Genomic DNA, 23,696 nt, shown 5'->3' with positions numbered 1-23,696 from the left:
ACCCATTGTTATCAAGATTTGAATACGGATGTCTGTGGACAATACTGTGTGTATTTTTTACATCAACGCCATCGCCATAGAAGCACCGTACGAGAATGGTTACTTCCCTGGAAAGGCACGGCCTTACAACGCGATCGTTTTGTGGCGGATTGGTTTAAAGAGACCTTCCGAAAACCGAGAACCCATCAAGGACAAACTTGTCAATGTCAAAGACTGAATGTATTGTAAACTATGTTATTGTTATTGTTTATAGTTGGAGTTTAATAAAACGTTGGAAAAAAAAAAAATTCTTGTCATTGTAATCAACCATGTCTTTTCAAAAAGAATGGGTAGCCCTGAAAAGGGCTGTTTTCTTTCTCTCTCTCTGTTCTTGGTCTTTTCTCTTCTTCTTCTCTCTTCTCTTCTCCTTCTCTTCTTCTTCTTTTCTTCTCCGTCCCCCTCACTGTCTGTTCTTCTTCTTCTTTCTTCTCTTCTTTTTCTGCTCCTCCGGGGGTTGCTCGTGGTCAAACACAAAAACGGGCAACCAGCCGTGTTTAAAAAACAATCTCCCCGGAGGCCGCTGCACCACTTCTAACTCTGCGTCCCAGTTTTCCTCAGGCGGGGGCAGATCCTGGCTCATGGGCGGTGGGGGAAGAGCCTCCCGTGAGGCCGGCGGAGCAATCTCTTGCTCCCAATCCTCCTCCCATTTGATACAATAATCATTCACTGTAGGGTCTGGTCCTACTCTACGGCTCATGGTTCTGGTTCCTTTAAAAAATCGGAATGCCAGATTTTGACGTTGCGCTCGGTTTAAAAAGGCGAGAGCGCGGACGTCCTCGAAAACATCCCCTACCTCAGATGGCTGACGTCATGTTGATGACTCCTCAAAAAACACTATATACATAGGTCACTTGTTACCATTTTTCTCAATCATGTCGTTTGAACGGTACGCGGATGATGAGAAAGATGTACTAGTGTGTGGGTATTGCCGAGGACATTGGTCAACTTGTGGGTGTTTTCATTATAAAAAAGAAAACATCCTGGCCAAACAGAAGTGGATAGAGAGATTGGCAGAGCTGAATTATTATCCCTTTGTCTATAAATGTTGTAGTCACACTAGAGAACCCTGGCTAGAGTGTAAGTGTCCGCAGCATTGTACCATCACCCCTGAAGAAGAAATAGCACATAAGGACTGTACCTGTGAGATCTGTCAGGAGTTTAGAGAGCGCTGGACTCAGAGAAAGTTTGATCCCCGGCTGTTTCAACATTGTCCTTACAGTCAAGAACCCTGGTCAACGTGTACCTGTGAGACCTGTCAACCAGCATGGCGGTGACGGATCTACGAGGAGATGTATTATCTCTACCTTGGGTGGATGCTATTGTACAACAATGTAACTGTTTAACGGTGAAACCTCATGGATTAAGTCAACGTATTGCCGACCGATTTCCTTGGGCTAATCTGTATGCGACCCGACAACCTTTAGGACGGAGAAATTTAGCTATAGAAGCGGATCGAGGAATACCGGGTACTGTGTGTATTATGCCTCATTCTACTCATCCTGATGTGATCTGTTTGTTAGCGCAATGGGATTACGGGAGAGGCACTCAACGCTTACCCTTGTATGCCGATACCCCCGAACAACGTGAACTTTGGTTTCAACAATGTTTACAGGAATTAGGCACTTTGTCTTACCAGACTTTAGCGTTTCCTTATCGTATTGGATGTGGATTAGCCGGAGGCAATTGGACTCATTATAGACAATGGATTTGTGACTTTGCTTATCAGTATCATAAACATGTGTACATTGTCAAGAAAATGTAACTTTATTATAGCTTTATTCTAGCTATTACTTGTGTTAATAAAACTTTTTTAAAACAAACTTGTGTGTTTCTTGATTTTTGCCATAAAAAGTGTCTTTTCAAAAAAGTTGGTAGCCCTGAAAAGGGCCGTTTGGTCCTAAGGACCGACTTTTCATTCCCTGCTTCCGGTAAACCGGCATAACGGGCACCGTCCCCGGGTGTGTCGCCGCTCCTGTAACTCTTCCACGCACGAGCAGCAAGCTGGGCGCTGCCCACATCCCCCTACACGTAATTCCAGAGTGTACCCTGTCTTGCCAGCAGACAGGACACTTAAACCAGATGGGAACCGCCCTATCTGCCCAGCCAGGGACAGTCATAGGGTGGTTCCTCGGGGGATGAGTTGCCACCGGTGCGTGGGTTGGTCTCGGTGGTGGCGGAGTCCTCCCTGCAAACCGGATGGTAGGTGGTGGGGGTCTTGCAGGGGCTGCTGGTCTCGGTGGTGATGACGTGTCGGCCACCAGCAGCGACGGACTCTGACGTGGGCTGGGAGGTGGTGCGGGGGACGGTGACCTCGGTGAATACTCCACCGGTGACGCTGGTGAGTCGCTCATCGGCACCGGGCTGTATTCCACTGGTGCCGATGGGATCGCTGGTGGTGGTGTTGTAGGCGTCGCCGGGGAGTAAGGTGGTGGTGGTGAGGGTGGCTGTGGGGCCCGTCGGCGCGGTCTCGTACCCGTGGAGATTCGAGCGGTGCGGCGGCGGCGGCGTCCACTCCCTTCATACTCTGCCCGCACCCGGCAGATGATCTCACGGACCCCACTCTGGTCGAAAGGGGAGAAGGTGCTCAGGTCGTTCTCAGAACGCACGACCCAATTCTCCCCTACCCGTTCCTCAGCCACCACTACCAGCCGGTACCGAAAGCCAGGCAAGGTCTGGAAATTGTAGAGCGGGTCTCTTCTTGCAGCCATTCTTCTTCTTCTTTCTTCTTAAATAATCTTCAAAAATCTTCTACAACTGTGCTGGATCACCAGTGAAGCGAACTGGCGAGTGCGCCGGTATATATCGGGAAAGCGCGGACCTCCTCGAAAACATCCCTCGCTTCGGAGACGAAGCCAAGATGGTGGCCGTCAAAATGGCGGATTTGTGCTTTCGAGTAGCGAGTTTTTTCTCATTGTCTTTTTCTAGACATTCGATATCTGTGCATGGTAGATTTAATCTGATAGATTCTGAGACGGCGAATGCGTTAAACTTATTTTTATTTTGCTACGTCGCATAGTTTTCAAAGAAACAGCGGTTAAAGAGGTCGAGTCGAGGTTCAATGTTTCTTCACCCCCTCTTTAAAAATTTATTTCTCGACCATGTACATCCCTAAAAACATCTCATAAGGTCTATTCGATAGAAAACACCTTATTTGATTCGATTTTCACTCTACCTTTAGGATTTTCTGGATTCCTCAACAAATAAACCCTTCTCTGAGAGACTCAACCAAACACAGCTTTCGTGTAAACAATTTTATTCATGTCACATATTTCAAATACATAACTCCCACACACAACACCAATGCACATGTCTTTTTAAAATAGGGTCCAACATTTTTTCCATTTCTCGAATCCTGCGTTGAAATCGATAGCGATCAGCAGCTACAGTCATCCAGATACTTGTCCGGTCTTCTTCGGGTAACAGATACACTTCATTATGATCCAGATTAAAAGTCACACGTTTAACTTGATGTACATCTCTCGAAGACATCGTAGTCTGATTTTCTCGATTTCTGCTCTGTCTGTGGGTCGCATTCGTTTCAATTCCTGGCCCATTAAATGAATCAATACTAAGGCTTGCGGGTTGACCCGGTTCTCGATCAAATACTGACAGAGACATGGATAGTCCTTTAAGTAGATGGGAAATAATTCTTCTCGCATATAGTGTAACACAAATTCAAACTGCCCAGAATGAATGTCTGTGAGATAATCCAATACATAAGTTATCGCTTTCTCTGTGATGTGGTCACTGCTGGCCATCCTCCGGGAATAAATGAAATGAATTAAGTTCTTCACACTTTATGTATACTTCTCGAAGCCAGTCCTTGGTGATACTTTCAATCTCGGTGGTTTTTTCAGGCATGCGTTTCTTGAATTCCTCCCCCAGGACATAAATTAACATCAATCCCGCATCGTTATAGACATTGATGTACACATGGTTCCGTAGATCTGTATATTCGTCCAGAGTCATTGGAAACACTCCCGCTATCAGAAAATGTTTAACAGCTTGAAACACCGTATCGTCTTGCATTTTCTCCACCCATTCTAATGCATGGTTATGCGCTTTTTCTGCGATGTTGTCACTGCTGGCCATCCTCCACGAATAAAGGAAAAGAAAAACGGTTAGGTTTTTTTATACACCTTTTCCAACCAGTGATCGGTAATCGCTACAATCGCCCCAGTCTTCTCAGGTTCCCGTCGTCTAAATTCTTGGTCCATGGTATAAATCATGATCAATCCAGACTCTCTGTTCAGGTTGTCGGCTATATGCTTGCAAACGCTGGAATATTCATATAAGGTCATAGGAAATTCCCAAAAGATCAACAACTTCATGGCGAATTTATATCTCAACGGCTGTTTTTCTTTCCAGTCCTTGATACACTGTAATGCAGCGCTACGAGCGTTGTTCACCGATTCTTTGTAGTCCTCGAAATGCTGTAATACAGCGGTAAGAACGTTGTTGGTCAATTCAGCCATGATGATCAAAATGAAAAAATTCCAAAACGTTCTTGTTTTATAACAGGGCAGCCATTCCTTTCATACGAATCAGTTCCACGAATCCTTTTTGTAAACAATCGCGTAAGATCCGATCAATGTCACTCATCTGGTCTGGAAGATTCTGTTTCAATTCCTCAGCATACAAATAAATCATGAGTAAACGTCCCGTATTGGTATTCTCCGCTAATGAATCAGCAATCCGTTGAAAACTATGTACATTTCTGACCTCCGGTGACATCTGTTGTACAAATTGACGAGCATTTTGAATGAGAGGGTTATGTAAGGCCACGTTCATACATTGTAGTACATAACTATATCCATTTATTCTAGTAGTAGCACTGCCGCCCATAGTAAATAACGAACGTTCAGAAAACACCTGTATTTATAGGTAAAGGTTATGCATCACGTGATCAAACACCTGCACCACGTGATCAAACACCTGTACGTCAGCTGGTTTTTCTACAGTCATTCTTGTCTGACCTTCAGTCATGGATACACGGAGAATTTTAAGAGCGAGACGCTGCCGCCAGGGAATACAACCAGTGGAGAATTTAACCATAGTAGAAGATTATGTAGACGAGATGGAGATCTGGGACAATTTAGTACAGAGATGTCGCCATCGATTACGCTGGGGGCGATCTAAAAATTGGTGTTTTGACTATGTATTGCGGTCACATGAAACAGTGGAGGATATTTACCTGCGATTAAGTGACATGTACCTGAAAAATTCCCCCCTCATACAGTACATGATTTACCAGTTTTACACGTTATTGAACGGCACTCAAAAAGTATCGGGATTTATTCGACTGGAGAAACCACGTCACCGAAGAAGTGTATGGGTATTGTTTTGGGATGCACACTGGATGTGGGAAACCGTCGAAGAGATACGTTTCCCCGGGAGAAGAGCTCGACAATTAGTACAACACATTATATCCGAAGATCATGACTTACACGTGTATATAGAAGAACCTGCGTATGAAGCCGGGCATTTTTAAAAATAAAAACTTCATGCACAGCCCTTTTTAGGGCTACTTTAAACACCAATATAAGTTCCATTCCACTAAAAGTCAATGTGTACCAATGTGCACTAGCACGCGCTGGTCGCGAGAAACCGGCTTTTCAAGTTCAATTAGGGCACTAGCACGCGCTGGTCGCGCGATGTTCTAGCTGAAACCGGTTTTTCCAGAAAAAGATGATGCAACCACGTGCTCCCCACGTGCCCCCACGAGACAGAATAGTCTAGACATTTTGCTGGCTATAAAAGCGGAGCCCCAGTGTCAGTCCTCATTCGATCTTCAATCACCTTCCAGAAGACATGGCTCAGAAACAACTAGAATTTGTGGACAAAGCTCAGAAGAAAATAGATCAGCTGGTACAGAAGCAGATGGGACCACAGAAAGACTACATTGAACTGAAGAAAGCTAAGACTGACGATCAGAAGACTGAACTGGGGAAGACCTCGAACTTCTTGCTCACGTCTCCAGACTACCTTCCTCAAAGAAGAAGAGAAGAGAAGAAGATGGCCCAGACCTCGAACCAGACCACGAGCTTCAATCTCACACCTTCAGACCACGTTGCTCGACAAGAGAAGATGGCCCAGACCTCGGATTACCTCCCTAGCCAGAATCCGGCAGACCCCGGCTTGGGATTTTTTTCCCCGGACATCCCAGAGTCACAAGATGTCACGGGATTGGAACTGGGCCTCTACAACGCTCAGAATGAGCCTCCGACCATGAACAAAGAAGACTTTGCGATCATTACCACGACACTAGACGGGATCGTTAACCGCATTAATGTGCTGAGTAATGAGATTGGAAATCATACCACAATCCTACTGAAGAAGCTGGAAGAGCTGACTTCTAAAAAACCTAGGAAGGAATACACTCCAGATTACACTGCTGACCCGTGCTACACGTGTGGAGAAACAGGACATTGGTCGCCGAATTGCCCACAGAAAACAGATTATCCGCAGACCAGTAAGAAATCGAGGTCAGCAGATTCTCAACAGACCAGCAAGAAAACCAAACAAAAGGATCCTTGCTTCAAATGCGGAAAAATAGGACACTGGATTAGTGAGTGTCCAGAAGAACAACTGGAAATAGATGCGATGATTGGGTCCGTACCAGGCTCAAAATCCCCTGTGAAGAGAGAATACACACCGTTAGAGATGTGGAATCCAACCGCACCTACTGAAGAACGGCCAAAAAAGAAGAAGAAACTCAGCAGAAAGTAATGGACTGTGCTTGAACTGTTATGCTTATTGAACTGTTTTTATGCTTATTGAACTGTTTTTATGTTTATTGAATTGTTTTGCATTGTTCTATGCTTGTACCATTGTTCTTTAATAAACATGTCAACTTAAAACCTTGTGTTATTCTTTTAGATTTAATACACAGGATTTAATACACAGGATTTTATACCGATTTTGCAGAAAAATAGCAGGAACTCATTCCAGGAACTCAAAGCGAAAGTACCGCATGCTAAAATTAGACCAGCGGCCATAGGCCAGTCTATTCACCCGCTCTACAATCCCTGCTGGGGTTGACCCCGTCCTAGATATTGAACCACTCCGTTGACCCCGACACCGCTTGACCAATCAAAAACGCCCTTGCTTGACCTCATTTGCATAAAAAGTGCACTCAGTTGAACTCCCTATCGGGAGGCCTTATACTACTGACGCATAACAGACATCAGTTCATTAAACACAAAACCACAGGTAAATTTTTCTACCGTTTGCAGTTAGATCGTTTGACAGACTTTGTAACTTCATTTTGGACGGCATGTGGAATTACTGGGCCATAAAAAAACAGGATAACCCACGTTATCAATATTTCTCTTAAAAGAGACGACATCCACACTAACATAACACGTATTATGAGTTATATTCAGAAAGTTGAAATTGTTAAAAATCCACAGGCACCTCAGGGGAGTTAATGCCCCTAATAGGAGTAAATACTCCTGGAAGTTCACAAGTTTCCCTAAAAACTGAAAACCGTTTTTTTTAAATTGTTCATAAACCTACAAGACCAATGGGATACAATTTTCACAATACTGAGTGTTATTTCCCCCTGAATACAGAGGGCGGGTACTATGTAGCACATTGTGGTCTTCAATGGATGGTGTCCTATAAGGAATGAATAGAGAATTTAGTAATTCTAATTAATTGCCAGTTATAGAATTTTTCTAAAAATTAAGTGTAATGACTAAAACCATGCATGATTGAACAGTGATATTTTAGTCTTGTATGAATTTTTCGCAGGCAATGTAGGATCTTGATGTAAGAAAGTGTCTAGATATTAACTAGTTCTAGACTTCTTTAGCTCAGTATAATGGTGTCTTTAAGATATTAGAAACTCTTCATTATTAAATCTAATTAATATTTTCGACAAACTAAACACAATTAGATATACCTGAAGTTACATGTGCAAATCACCGCATGCACATGATTAACTTATTCTTTCCCGCTGGACACAACTGCTTGTTGGTGTGTTTACATAAGGTGCCAATAAACAGAACATTCTAATAATCCCGAACATTGGTATCTATATTGTAATAGTTCTGTAGAAATATGTTTTTCGCGTGTGATTCAATCTTGTGAAAACTAAATTTCGTGTAAATCAATTTACAGCTAGTCTTGCACTGGAGGTGCACAAACTTGATTATGAGGCACGTAGCTACAATGGGTCTGCCCCCTTTTATTATTTAATACAAGGTTGCATTTGTTTTTACTTGCAGAGTTCAATCTATAGATAGGCTACCCCCTCTTTTTTTTTTTTTTTTTTTTTTTTTTTTTTTTTTTTTAGATATAGCATTATCGTGAATTGCAGTAATACTGTAACTGAAATGAACTGAAATATTAACCCATGTCCTTCCTTCCCCCAATTTAGGATTTAGAGCTTTGGGTTGTTTTATTTTGCTTGACAAAATTTTCAGGCGATATTATGAAGGCATACCTCCCCCCCCCTGTTTTAAAAAATGCTACGTGCCTGAGTAATGTCACATGCTTTCATTGTGTTTTAATACTGAGCGTATGTTGTCGTTTAAAACAGATTACTTCTGAAATTATCGGTACTAACTGCATTAAAATTTTTCCTTCGGATGAGACCACAAAAACCCATGCCCTGTGTAACAGGAGGCGTGAAACAATAAAGATTCCTCCCTGCTCGAAGGCCTTGAGCGCCGAGCATAGACCTAAATTTTGCAAACCTTCAGAAATTCATAAAGACACGAGACCAACTGCAGGATGTTCACTGCTGTTTGTCCTTTAAAAGAAAGTCAAGGTCAAAAGTGATTGAAGAATAACAAAAAATTAGCATTTTAACAGGTATCCACAAAGTATATGCAGAAGTATTGACGTCCTTAATGATTTCATTACTAGCGGATCGTGTTGCGACTCTGAACACTACTCCTTCTCGGAATTGCGTAGAAAACCTTAATTTTGGTACTCTTACTAAACCCAAAGTCATTGAAAGACGAAGATAAGATTACATTAGAATGATTCTTCCGTGCTACTTTAAAGGATCCGAGGACTCTAATAAAGGTTATAGACCCTTAATATTTCAAGTATCTTTTACTCGCAGTGACCTTACTGTTCCAGTCTCATTGAATTTACTTTTGTATGTGATTTCTACCAAAAGTATGGGCTCTCTGCAAAAAGCTATGATATTCAAATACTGAGTTACAGGGGTTTCAACAGTCTCGTTTAAAGTGAGAATTTCGCAAATGCATTGTTCGTTATTATAATCTAGTTTGCCAATACAATCTATCATTGGGTCAAATGCTGTTTGACGTGTTTCATGCCGATTGCACACTGATTTTGACTACGGATTCCTCCGTTTATCTGATCAAGATATAGGGCTCATGGCGGGATAGACCGGTCAACAGGGGATGCTTACTTCTCCTAGGCATTTGATCCCACCTCTGGTATATCCAGGGGTCCGTGTTTGCCCAAATTTCTATTTTGTATTGCTTATAGAATTTATGAGATTGATCACTGTTCGTTGTCTTCACCTTTCAGTATGTGCATGATTACATAAAAAAAATCAAGAGGATTGAATGAAATTCAATATGAAGATAAAGGGCTTAAAGAATATTCATAAACCGCCCCTCTTTTTATCTCCCTTTCCCCCTTTTCATTTTCATATTTCGTTAGGCCCATCGCTTTTTTGCTTGCCTTTATTTTCCTTGAATCAATTTGTAATCATATTTAATCTGTTTGCCATTACATAAATATTGATGTCTCTACTGATGTTATGTCCCACCTCTAGTGTGTCGAGGGGTTCCTGTTTGCCCAACTATCTATTTTGTATTGCTTATGGAATTTATGAGATTGATCGTTGTTCGTCATCTTTCATCTGTATACATGCAATAATGCTACAACTATATCCATTCTTAAAATCTTTATGGGGCGACTTAATACCTTGGGAGAAGGGTTATAAAGATTCTACCTGCTGCCTTATCCTATTATGATTATAAAACACACATATGTATCCTGCTATTGTAATTCTTACTAAACTGAAGGTCATGTATCAATCAAAGCCGTCAGTCTAAAAAGCCAATGTACCTAATGACCTAGAGCTGAAACAGGATGCGATACAGAAATGGCATTTCATTTATCAAATGTTCATGCAACAATTACTTAGCATTTGTGATGTCGTATGTTTTCATTAACAAACTTGACAACGCTTATACATAGATAATCTTAAACAGGGGCGGATCCAGGAATTGCAGTTAGGGGGCGACACTTTGTTAGGCAGGGGACCGTCTTGAGGCCCCCAGTGGGTCCAGGGCGAAGCCCTGGTACGGGCCCAGGGGATGAAGCTCCTCGATTTTACAGAATGTATAGGGCTTGAAATATGTCTTCTATTTAGTCATTTGTACTATTTTCTATCATTTTTTATAAGGTGAAATTAATAAAACTGGCGCCCCTCATAAATCCGTCACTGTTAAACAAACCTCTCCTACATGTTCTTATTCTTCTTTCTACTATATTCGAGTTGGGCACGTCTTTACTGTTGATGTAAATATAATTAAAAGTGATGAAATGGAATTAACAATTGTAATACATAGTCTGAAATTCAGAGAGAGTCGTACTTTCAATTGGCGCCAAATATTCAGCTCTCTTCTGAACTCTGTCGAAAATTATCCCAGACGACGGGTTAAAGGGACCTGGCCACGATTTGACCTGAAAGTTTGAATTTTTTAATGTTTAGAATGCTTAACTGAGGTATTACTAATCATAAGCAAAAATTTGAATATCAGTAGTCAAGTAGCACGGGAGATACAGAGGTCACAAGTTCTTGTAACGTAAACAAGGCTCGTGCCATGCTTTTGTTTACAGAGGGTAAATAAACTAATAAGTTTCGTTTAAAAGTAGATTTGTTTTAATTTCCAAGTGAATTCTTAACACATTTAAATAGTTTCTATTGTTTGGCATATCTCATTGTGTTTTAAATACGCCATTTTCTACCAAACAGTCAAATGTAAACAAGGACATGGCACGGGCCTTGTTTACTTAACAAAGAATTGCGAGTGTTGTATCTCACTTATAACTCAACAACTGATATTAAAATTTTGGTTGACCATTAGAAATACTTTAGTTAAGCATTGTAAACAATAAAAATGGAAAATAAAATTTGAAGCTCAAATCGTGTCCATGCCCCTTCAGATGTTAGGAGGAAGACTGCTTGCGTGCTTGTTTTACGTCTCGTCGAGAATTTCTCACTTATATTGAGACGTCGCCAAAACGTGCTGTTTTTCGCCACACTCAACAATTTTTCAGTTATATGGTGGCCCCCAGTTTTTATTAGTGGAAGAGAGAACCCAGATACAATGTACCAGGGAAGAGACCACCGACCTTCCGAAAGTAAACTGGGTAACTTTCTCACTTACCGACGCGAGTAGGATTTGAACCCACGCCTACAGAGGTGAGAGGCCGTGTGATTATGAGCGCGATGCTCTAACCACCCGGCCACGGAGGCCCCTATTGCTGGGGGAGTACCACAAGTTCAGACGTATGTTTACCGCCCAGGGCCGTAGCAGTGAGGGCTCTTAAGCGTGCCAAAACCGACTGCGACATGGGACTTCCGTTGTTAGGTCATACCAGAGGGACCCGTGGTTCTCACTTCTAAATGCCGAGCGTTTGGCGAAGGAGCAATCACTATCAATGTCTACATCTTAGTTTGACGACCTCCCGGTTGCGAAGTGAATGCAATATCACTGAGCTACTGCGCTTAGAGATTACTACGCTTAGATATGTAACGCCCGCCGACACAAAAAAGGTTGAAGAGCAAAAGTCCCATAACCCCATCAAAATTGCGTTATCAAATAATCAACTATATATATTATGATTAACGGTCCTGCAATTTTTTGAAACAAAATCCATACAGTGGTATCCTAGGAGTTGCGTCCCCAAAGTGTACCTATAGTGTAGCTTCTACAAATTCAACAAACACCAATAACTCCTGTAAAATTTGTCACAGTTTAAGAAACAGTAGCTGAAGACATACATACCTAGATAACTCGGAACACCTCCTGTTGCTCGTACCTTTTTTTTTTTTTTAAATGTTTAGAAGAATCATCCAAGGACCGCTGATTGTATACGTCATTTTAAAAGACAACTCGTTCTTAGAAACATTCATGAATTTATCTACCTTGTTTTACATCATAAATCAACTTAATAAAAGAAAATCAAGACATTGTTTTGCATGTGATAAAAACTGGGATGCACATACGTTTAAAATTCACTTACTTGATTGTTGAGGAATTTTGATAAGTATTTAAATCAACTAGCCATAAGGGTGCATGCTCTTAACAGAGCTTTATATAGACCAAAACCATAATTTACTGGCCTCTGACCAAACGGGCCATCAATTATTTCGAGGCCCGTTTAATCATTACATTGATTATGGAATGTTATTATCAGGTCCAGCATAATCTCTGTATTAAGCTATATAGCTTAATAAAGCTATTTGAAATAGCTGGGTTAAGCTAGTTTAGATTGAATTAGATTTAATTTCTTAAGTGCAATGACGTAGCCAAACAGTTACATAATTTTTGAACATGTTTACACTTTGAAGTAACCACCATACTGTGGTACATAATCAGAGTTCATAACAATATTATGTTATTTTAAGAATCTTAAAACGAGAATGTCTTTTGTGTTGTAAACAGTTCACTACCCTAGCGCAGTGCTTTGAAGAAAGATTACTTTACATTGATGTGGAATCTGATTGCTAATTCATTATTCTTTTGATCCTCGTTGACTTTATTCGATGCTGACAATTGGATAACTGCTGCTTAATAACTTAATGACCCTTAACATTTGACACTTTTTAATCAAAATTCTTCCTAAATTAAGGGATGTATTTTTGTTTCATATATGAGATTAATTATTTCAGGGCATTTCAAAGGATTTTAAAGATGTTATAATAGCCGACATTGGGGACTGCCATGCGACTGTCCAAAAACCGGTAACTTTCCTGCGACAGGTGATTTAGTAATTAAACCATTAGATTTATATTTCATATGGTAATACAGTATCCTTTATGATAAAATATATCTAATGGGACATGCTTTGTCCATCTGAGAAACATTGTAATTAATGATGGATAAGAGACCATTGAGAATGAAAATTATTTTTGAAATGGAGAGTGAGACAGACATGTATCTGTATGTACTGTTGTGTAATGTAGGTAGTAGCCCTGTGTACGGATCCGGACCACTTAATGAAAAGTCCAAATTATCCAGACGATGCTAAAGAGAGAGTCATAATAATTTTAGATAGCTGTAGGGGTCACAGCATCGGTAATCCAAATCCTTTAACAATTGTATGTGCTAAACCAATTTAAAATCAAATTATCTCAAGAAATTTAAGAAGGAACAAGAATGGTATTTTGAAACGACTTTTAGGTGCATACAGTGACAGTGCAGGAGTGAGGGTGATTCGTGAGGACATTGCTCGGTACATTGAAGAAAGAGATGGACATTCCTCTAATCCTGACGACATTGTCTTGTGTACAGGAGCAAGCGATGGTATGAAGGTCAGCATATCTTGGATTTGATGAGTAGGGAATGCTGTGTTCTGAACACTGCTGAGATCGTAAGAAAAGAATAGGTTTAGTTGTTGGGAGATTTGTATAAGTAATGGCAGACTCATGTATAAAGGCTGTGCTGCCTTCAGATAAGCAGTGGTGGATCTGATGAGGGATATGGAGGTTGCAGCACTCTTTTTTGATTGAACATATTTTTTTTTTTAAAAAATGGGCATTGGGTCATGGGCCATCCCCTTCTTGGACAAAAATGGTACAAACTTGGGTACCCCCCATTTTATTTTTATTTTGGAACTGGACCCTAAAAAATGATAACTTGATCAGTCTGATTTGCAATAAATATGTTTTGTTCTCTTATTTGAAAATCACGATTTTGTTCTAGAACTATTGTATTTAATCCAGACCATCATGAAGATGTTGATGACTGGTCGAGATGGAGCAGAGAGAGCTGGAGTTATGATTCCCATCCCTCAGTATCCTCTGTACACCACCACAATAGCTGAATACAATGCCTACCCAGTGAGTATACATGTACTGTACACCGCGACAATAGCTGTGTAGCGGTCAGCCGGGTTCAGTCGCCGGTGACCAGTTAGCTCAGTTGGTAGAGCACCTGACTAGAGATTCAGTGGGCCCGGGTTCGAATCCCGGTCTGGTCAGTTGCATTTTCTCCCTTTCTGTTACATTTGGTGTCGTAGACCAGCCCCTGGAACTGACAGGTGAAAATGCTTGCCAGGAGATTAAGATCCTGGGTTGATGTTTTCAGAATGTGAAGACATTTGATGAGGGAGGAATGTAGCGGTGAGCCGGGTTCGATCGCCGGTGGCCAGGTAGCTCAGTTGGTAGATCACCTGACTGGAGATTCAGGGGGCCCGGGTTCGAATCCCGGTGTGGTCCGTTGCATTTTCTCCCTTCCTGTTACATAGTTATTTCGGATTTCAAACATTTCGGTTGAGCATCACTGAAGAGACATTATTTGTCGAAATGCGCATCTGGTGCATCAAAATTGGTACCGTATAAGTTTTACAGCTGAATACAATGCCTACCCAATGAGTATACATTTACTGTATACCGCCCCAATAGCTGAATAGGCGACTAAATGGGGCGGTCCTTCGGATGAGACCGCTAAAACTGAGGTCCCGTATCACAGCAAGTGTCGCACGATAATGATCCCTCCCTGTTCAAAGGCCATAAGCGCCGAGCATAGGCCGAAATTTTGCAGCCCTTCACCGGCAGTGTTGGCGTCTCCATATGAGTGAAATATTCTCGAGAGGGACGTTAAAACATATTTAATCAATCAATATTTTTACTTCATTATAACAGATAACTTCATTATAAGTAACTTCAATATAAATGGAATTAACTGTATTTACATACACTTCATTTTCCTCTTGACATTCTTATATACTAACCGAAACTGAAAGTTAATATCTCATAAACTTTATAAATAGGCTAATCCCTTTGTATGAATACACTTGACCCGAGGATTATAACACAGGTTTATCATCAAATTGGAATTAAAATAATTAAAATGCAAATATAAGAAAAGTGTTTCAGTTATAGAGTATATATGAAATGGTACACCTTTATTCTCTTCACAAAGGCATATTGAATGGAGTATATTAGAGCATTTATTGAAGGGGTATTAGCTGTGAAAGTGATGTCCACCATTTATTTTGTAGAATTCTCTCAATAGCATAGAAATGTATATTAATGAGTAATAAAACATTTATTTTGTTCAAAAACAAGAGCAACTTAATAAAAGTATGTAAATAATCACTTTTAGTGTAAAGAAATATATAAGGAAGAATTAATGTGTCTTGGAAGACAATAATTATCTAATCACCAAAATTACATATTCATGTGCTTGCTCATTGTCGGAAACTCACGGTCGGTCGCTCTGCGTTTACCAACCGTGGGACACAAGGCCAGTATTTTCGCTGGTAGGGGTGTCTCGGCTTCTATATGCGATTGGTCGCTTTACCATTTCGTATTGTAATATTCAATCAATGAAAAGGCCCCTTATTTCCTGTCCTCGGTAGCATAGAAAAACATGCTTTCGAAGCCAAGATTTTGACTACGTTTAAATTGGACAAGTTACAAAACTTTCAGCGAGATGCTTTATCTGCATTATTGAAGCGGATAGTGTAATTGTGTCTATACAGACAGGGGAAGAAAAAGCCTGTGTTACCAATCATTTATTATCGTACTGTGTACAAGTCTATGTAGAGGTCTACATGTTCAACACGAGTTCGTAGTTCCATCATACGGGAACAATGTGTTTTTTTTTTAACAGACTTGGTATTTTATCGGTTTCTATAGGTATGTTAAACTTACTTGCTTATTAAGTACTGCCGTGATTTGTTCCAGTTGTGTTGTCGGCACAATATGAGCCAGTAATTGTGACCTTCTTTACACACCTCTCTCGTGTAAACACAATTGATGTCACACCTACACTAATTACAAAATGACATGTGAACGGGATTGTTAGACCATATTTTAATTATTTGCATCTAATTTTTAAAATATATCATGCAAGACTGATTTTATTTACGTGCCATTAAGCAGTGATGATAATAATTATACCAGAGGCGGATCCAGGATTTCTGAAAGAGGGGGGAGGGACACATGTAAAAGTGAAGTATTAGTTAAAAGAATTAACCATTTTGGGTGCCAAATCTGGAGTTTTCATCTATATATCTTTGATAGTGGCACAACAAAACACACCCACTTTCATGGGCGCCGCCATTACAGTTGACGCTTTGAGTACCGGGAATATTTACGGCGATTCCCATTGGTCCTTGATAGTGCTCCTAAAGTCATGCATTTGAATGAGTTATGCAACACTATCGGCGTTGTGTCCCACGGGAGGTATACGTAGAGCGACCGACCGTGGGTTTCCGACGAAGTTGCTTGCTTTGAGGTAAAAAAGTGTTTGAAATAATTAAATACTGGTGTTGTTACTGAAATATATAGCAATTTTCATTGAATTCAATTTTTTCTGATAAAATGACAGCTTTGAAAAAAATCGTATATACAACAGCCGATTGGTTTTCATTTCCAAATGATATGATAAATAGTAGCTTTTAACTCAACAGCTAAACATCCTATTGAGGGAAAGAATATATTTAAGACATGTAGATTTTGACAGGTATACCAACACAATATTTATGCAGAGGAGTCTGCTTTCCACTCCTTTAAGAAAGTGATGATGGAGATGGGACCAGAATATCGAGAGATGGAGCTAGCATCATTTATGTCCACCTCAAAAGGATACACGGGGGAGTAAGTTGTCAAATATTGGACTATATAGAGAATTAGTAAATTATTGGAATATATTTTTTGTAAAATGTTTAGAAACTATGTGTCAAATATTTGCAGATACAATGTATTTGTTAATACTTAAAGTCAAAATAGAGTCACTCTTCACAGGCACTCGACGTTTTAAATATCTATAATAAAATAAATTTATCTTCCTACAAACAAAATATTCTCAAGGTATATCACGCTGCCATCTGGTTTTCTTTTTTATGACCTACATCCCTTTCAATGTTTGGCAAAAAGTTCCATATGATATGATAATTTGACCCCTGCCTTTTAGAAACAACTCTGTCAAGGTCTTACCTCTCACATCGTCGTGGTGAACTAGAAATAAAGTCCATTTATAAGTTATAATCAACTGTCAAGCATCGTCCACTGCTTCTCAAATGCGAAAAATCGATCATGTTATATCGAACTTTTCACCAAAAATTGTAATGGATGTAGCGGTAAAATAGAAAACCAAGATGGCGGCGTGATACATCTTGTGAATATTTGGTTTATAGGAAGACAAATGAATGTTTTTATTATAGATATTTAAAACGTCGAGTGCCCGTGTCACTGTTATGTAAGATGTACATTCCTTAGCCAAGAATTCCCAAAGAAAAATTTCCTTTTGTACATGTATTTGATACGAAAGCATATTTTTATGTCCCCGTAATTGGAGATTACATATACCGGTAGTATCTGGTCTGTCTTTTTGTGTACAAAAACGTAATGTATTGAAAACATTTTCGTTCCATTTGGAATTAGCTTTGAACGATTTGTTGAATTATCTCTCAAAGGATTCAAGTGAAATGGGCCAAAATAATGCAAACAGCACAGTGATATAAATGGTATATGTTTGTTGTGTCAGATGTGAATTCAGGGGAGGTTACTGCGAGGTCATCAATCTGGAACTTGCTGTTAAGGCAATGCAGGTCAAGTCCATATCAGCCAAACTGTGTTCCTCAGTCTCTGGACAGGTGTGAAATGTCTCCTGCTTACCTAAACTCAGTGTATATTAAGAACATTACATGCTAAAATCCTTATCTGACATATGTCATATCATATGTTTGCCTTGCTCAGTCTCTATTTTGTTTTGCCTATAGGAGTTATGAGTTTAATCACTGTTCATTATCTACATCTTTCAATTAACCATCGGGCATGTGTCTCTGCTGGTGGACAGTCTGTCCCCCGAGGATACTTGTCGCTCGATATATGTTCTTTCAAGAATATAAACAATAATGATACAATACTGACTGACACGTTGCTCAGTATAAAATGTGTCACTCTGTGGAGTTATAAGGGGTACGGGCTCTAACAGAATGGTTGGTGTCCATCGGATTACTCCTCCTAGGCACATGATCCCACATCTGGTGTGTCCAGGGGTCTTTGTTTGCCCAACTCTCTATTTTGTATTGCACATAGGAGTTATGAGATTGATCACTGTTTGTTATCTTCACCTTTCATCAGCCTGATCGACCATATGAGAGCTGATATGACATGTGATATGGCTTTTGGCATGTAATATTCTATTTATCATATACTGTACTTTTTCATACTTAGATATTGTATGCGAACGGTATAATGTTTATGATGGTTTTTTTTAAAAATTTGATACAGAATCTGGGAGCTGATTTTTTTTTAGATTGTTATTCTTTTGATGAAATGCGGGTTATTGTTTTTGTTGTTTTTGCATTTTCAAGTTATATCAAGGAATATTGTGTACATTACATTACTTTGGTACAGTAAAAACCTTGATGCAATGGTTTACTCTGATAAAACCCGAGGTGCATTGATTTACTATAATAGTAAATTATTGATACATTGATTAACTATGGTAAAACATTTTTTATAATTTATCTGGAATGTTGCCTATGGACTCAATATTGTAAATTGGTACAGCATACTGTTTCCGCACTTTCTGTATAACGACAATTATACAATCCACATAACCTGTATCACCCAAAAGAGAATTATTAAATTTCCAATAGCCTCTTCCTTTCCTAAAATCATTGAAAGAAACTGTGGACCCCATGAGTTCTGCAGGAGGATGAGGTAATGAAAATATGACCTGTATCAGGAACGGAAACCAAACCCGGGACCCCTGCATAACTGTTACTATGTAGGTGCTCTACCAATCTAATTAATTCATTATAAGATCATTTCTACTTGCTCCTGATCTATGCTGAAAAAGATTATGTAGAGTAAGTAGAAAAGAAGATGTGTTTGTGAAACACAAATGCCCCCGATAATGGCCAATTCCAAAGATGACCAAGGTCACAAGGACAAATATCTTGGTACCAGTAGAAAGGTCTTGTCACAAGGAACACTCACGTGAAATATCAAAGCTCTATCACTTACTGTTCAAAAGTTATTAGCAAGGTTAAAGTTTCAGACAGAATGACAGAATTATGGACAGGACAAAAACAATATGGTAAAAAAAACCTCTCATACATTGATTTACTACAGTAAAAACTTTGATATGTTGATTGATATGAGCGAATACATAATTTATGGCTTGCTATGCAATTTTGCACGCTGGCATGGTTTGTGATATATGAATTTTCGGACCGGTCGTTGGTATTGGTTATTGTGACGTTACCTGTATCGCGCAGTGCAGAATTGGCATAATCATTACCAAGTATATGATTAACTGCAGTAGAAGAAGGATGTTGACCCAACCCATATCAATATTTCAAGGTTATTTGTTAAGTAATATTGAGAAATACTACGATATACTATTGTGGAAACTTTAATGTCAGTGCATATTTCTGAGGTAACACAAAAGAAAGGTAAAATGTAGGGGATGAACAATTTTTATTTGTTATAAATGTAGTTCATTATATCCAATAAATTCAATTATAATATGTTTTAAAACTACAGGGAATGAAAATCACTTTTGCTGCAAATACGAATTCGTTATAAGCGTATGTGTAGTAAATGTGGTTTGCTGTAAAAATGTTGAAGCAAGTGTTATGGACAAATGATATATAACTGATTCTTGTCATTAGATAATCCTCAACTTTTCAAAATGGCATACAGTTATGTACTGGGAATTTACAGCAAAAACAACTCTTTTATTTGTATGTGCTTAAATGAAAAACTACATCTAGCTACCTGTAGTTATGCTGGTTTTTATGAGTACATGCATTTGAAAGATGTTTCTTGTCGTTCTTTACAGACTGCCATGTATGTTGTGGTTAACCCCCCCCCCCCCACGACCAGGAGAACCATCTTATGATCTCTTTATGAAAGTAAGCAGCCTTTTAAATTCCTGACATATTTAGATATTTAAATTGGGTTTTAGCAATATCGATGTCTTTTAACAACTCTATGATATTTTCAGGTATGCTGTTGATATAAAAATATCACTTTATACTTATACATGTAATCTTAATAGGAGAAAAATGAAGTGTTGGGTCAGCTGAAGCAGAAGGCTGAACTGGTGGCAGGAACCTTCAACTCTGTGGAGAGGATGTCCTGTAATCCTGTACAGGGAGCAATGTATGCCTTTCCTCAAATTTATCTGCCAGAGGCTGCTGTTGAGACGGCAAAAGTACGACTTTCAATGTTGTAGAAGACGTTAACCTTTTAATGTTCCAGATTTCAATGATTGTAAAACCCTTGATCATTTTTATGCAATAAAATATCTTATAGATATTTATCTAATGCCTTCCTCATAACAATAAAGAAACTGCTGTCTGTCATTAGCTTGCTTATTTTACTTCAGTCTAACATATATCCCACTGAGCAAATCAAGCAGTCTAAAATGAATTTTATATTGGAGCATCAGAAATGTTTGTGGCCAGAGAGTTTCACTGTATCCCCCCCCCAGAAAATGGGAATAGCAGCAGATGCAGTGTATTGCTTTGAACTGTTGGAGAGTACTGGAATATGTGTGGTGCCAGACTCAGGGTTCGGACAGAAACCAGGAACATACCCCTTTCAGTAATTTTCGAAACAAATCAACTCGGTTCTTGGCACACTGATTTTGACTACGAATTACTCCGTGTACTTGATCAAGATAGAGGGTTCACAGTGGGTGTGACCAGTCGACAGGGGATGGTTACTCCTCCTAGTCACCTGATCTCACCTCTAGTGTATCCAGGGGTTCGTGTTTGCCCAACTATCTATTTTGTATTGCTTATAGGAGTTATGAGATTGATCACTGTTCGTTATTTTCACCATTCATTATGTAGGCATTATGGGAAGTTGCATCTTTCATAACTATTTTTCCACATGTAATTATTATTATAGATGTCAATGATTAATCAATAGTTACATGTACGAATAATGACTGGAAACGTACTTTTTTCCACGGGTTCATAAGTCCGCGGAATCATAATTCTGTTTATTCCGCGGGTAGAAAAATGGGCGGATTTCTTAGATTGCCACTTAATGTTTTTCATTTACTTTAAGTACCCTGGGATAAATTTCCGCGGAAAATTTGTGACCGTGTACATAGCGTAAATTAATACCGCGCGGAAAAAAGTACTTCTACAGTATCTGAATTTTGCTTTATGTTTCAGGACAACAATATTACCACCTGTTGACAAGCTTAAAGAAATGATGGAGCGTTTCAAGATATTTCATGTTGGTTTTATGCAGAAGTATAAATAAGGTTTATAGTTGAAAAACATTGTTAAGATTGTTCTCTGCTGATGGACATGTACAAGGTTTTAAAAAAAGGAATTGCTCAAAATAGGAATAGTTGTATATATTATTGTATCATGAAGTTAAAGTACATGTGTATCAATACTGGACAATTTTGAAGGTTTTTCAACTGTACCAGCTCTGTTTTTCTTGTAGAATGCAAGGATGTATTGAATACTGTGCAATTGATTGCGATATATTCTTTGATTGTTAGATGTTTTAAGGGGAAACTACTTTGATGTCAGAACGTGGTGACTTGGGTGCTTTATTTTGAAATCTCGGATGAATTTTTTATTCCCTTATTCAGTAGTGCTATATATACAGAATATTTGCATAATTATTATTTATAAAATGTATCTTTGCTCTTTACAAAATAAATACTATGGTCTTATCATTGCCTTTGAAATCATTAAAGTTAATCCATTAGTGAACCTTAACCCAATACTTTAAAATATTGCCATTAAGATGTACGTGTGCAGATGTAGTGGAACTTCACTTGTTATACATTGTATAGTTACGTCTATTTTGTGATTGTGATAGCTCTTTCAGTCATTTTCAGTACACATGTACACTGTATATATCACTGCTTGCTTTGACACATAATATGTTTAATGTTCTTGTAAGCGCAAGAAGCATTTTTTAAAAATTGAGATTATTGTTAATTAAATGAGTCTTATGAAACTACTGTAACTTTAACTTATTTGTCAGTGGCCTGTTTTGATTTAAAAATTGATCATATGCAAAACATACTCTAAATGTAAAACAGGTGAGAGACATAAACTGCATAATTCGTCACTGCGCTTCCAAAACCTTCTAAGTCGAAATATGCGTAAAATGCGTTTCTTTCAATTTTAGAAATAACAATGCAGTATCCGTATTCCCTGAAATATCGTACGTCTACGCCAACTAGATTGATTGATTTATGTTTTCCGCCCCACTCAACAATTTTTCAGTTATCTGGTCGCTCCCAGTTTTTATTGGTGGAAGAGAGAACCCAGATACAAGGTACCTGGGACGAGACCACCGACCTTCCAAAAGTAAACTAGGAAACTTTCTCACTTACCGGCGAAAGCGGGATTCGAACCCACGCCGACCATAGGTGAGAGGCCGTGTGATTTTGAGCGCGATGCTCTGACCACTCACCCACGCCAAATAGAAGTAAATAAAAAATGTACTTTATGCATATGACAAAACCTCGTATATCAATTCGCTACACAATTTCTAAACCTGCATATCAAAAACAGGAACTCCAACAAGCTTGCATGAAGATGCAGGTCTAATGGAATAAAAGTAACGCATAATTTTATGCTTCATTTAACAAAGGAATTTTTTGATGTAATTATTGCACATTAATTTTGACAAATACACAATAAAACGAAGGATTCGAACGTGTAAGAATATAATAAAACATGTAATGTCTATTTTAATTTCTATCTTAGTAACTTTATTAAATTGAAGGTGATTTTGATCATTTCTGGTTTCAATACTGTATTTTATTGAGTAGAAGGTTTCTCAAGTTTAATTTGGGATACGATTATTTATATATGAATTTTGCATGAAGTGTATTAGAGTTGCGACAATTTGAAAGTTGAATTGCTTTCATTTTAGGGGGAAATGGTATAAAGAAGTATAATATCAATGGTTCATAACATTTGACCTCGTCAGTGTATAGTAAATTGGTTCTGATTTCTACATGTATATATTTTTTATTCGTTAGTCATAATACATCAACAAATATAGAACTTCTTATGGGGAACTTTCATGTAAAATTCTGTAAATTAAATATTGCAAATATCAAATTCAGAGGAATAGCCCCAGTCAAATGTTATAAATGTCACCATTTTGCTCTTGACTCGCAATGTCTTTATATTCAAATGATTGCTAAAGAAAATGCTGTTTTACTTATGTCGGTAGAGAGGAATGGGTGGTATGTGTGATAGACCATTCCACTTGAATTGAACGACTAATTTTTCAGAAAATGTGAAGGAATCGGACTTAAAAATATTTTTTTGTTTCAAATAAGTGATTACTGACGATGGCTTCTGACGGGAGAATCCGACGCAAAATGTAAATGAATTAAAATTATACTACTGACCGCAAAACAAAGGTACCTTCTGTTTGACGCTTTGCATCACTTTTACATAACAGAAAGGGT

General features: G+C 38.8%; 1 non-coding gene and 1 pseudogene across 1 annotated transcript; both read left to right on the top strand.

Annotated features, from left to right (window-relative positions):
- The first annotated feature begins 5,850 nt into the window (after positions 1–5,850).
- Positions 5,851–21,648, top strand: LOC130048234 (alanine aminotransferase 1-like; annotated as a pseudogene).
- Positions 14,410–14,482, top strand: Trnas-gga (transfer RNA serine (anticodon GGA)). Its single transcript has one exon. It is a non-coding gene; the product is annotated as a tRNA-Ser (tRNA).
- Positions 21,649–23,696: the final 2,048 nt, after the last annotated feature.

Source organism: Ostrea edulis, chromosome 1, assembly GCF_947568905.1.
Source record: "Ostrea edulis chromosome 1, xbOstEdul1.1, whole genome shotgun sequence".
Classification (NCBI taxonomy): Eukaryota; Metazoa; Mollusca; class Bivalvia; order Ostreida; family Ostreidae; genus Ostrea; species Ostrea edulis.
The sequence above is the reverse complement of the archived record's forward strand: the minus strand, read 5'-3'. Positions and strand labels throughout refer to the sequence as shown.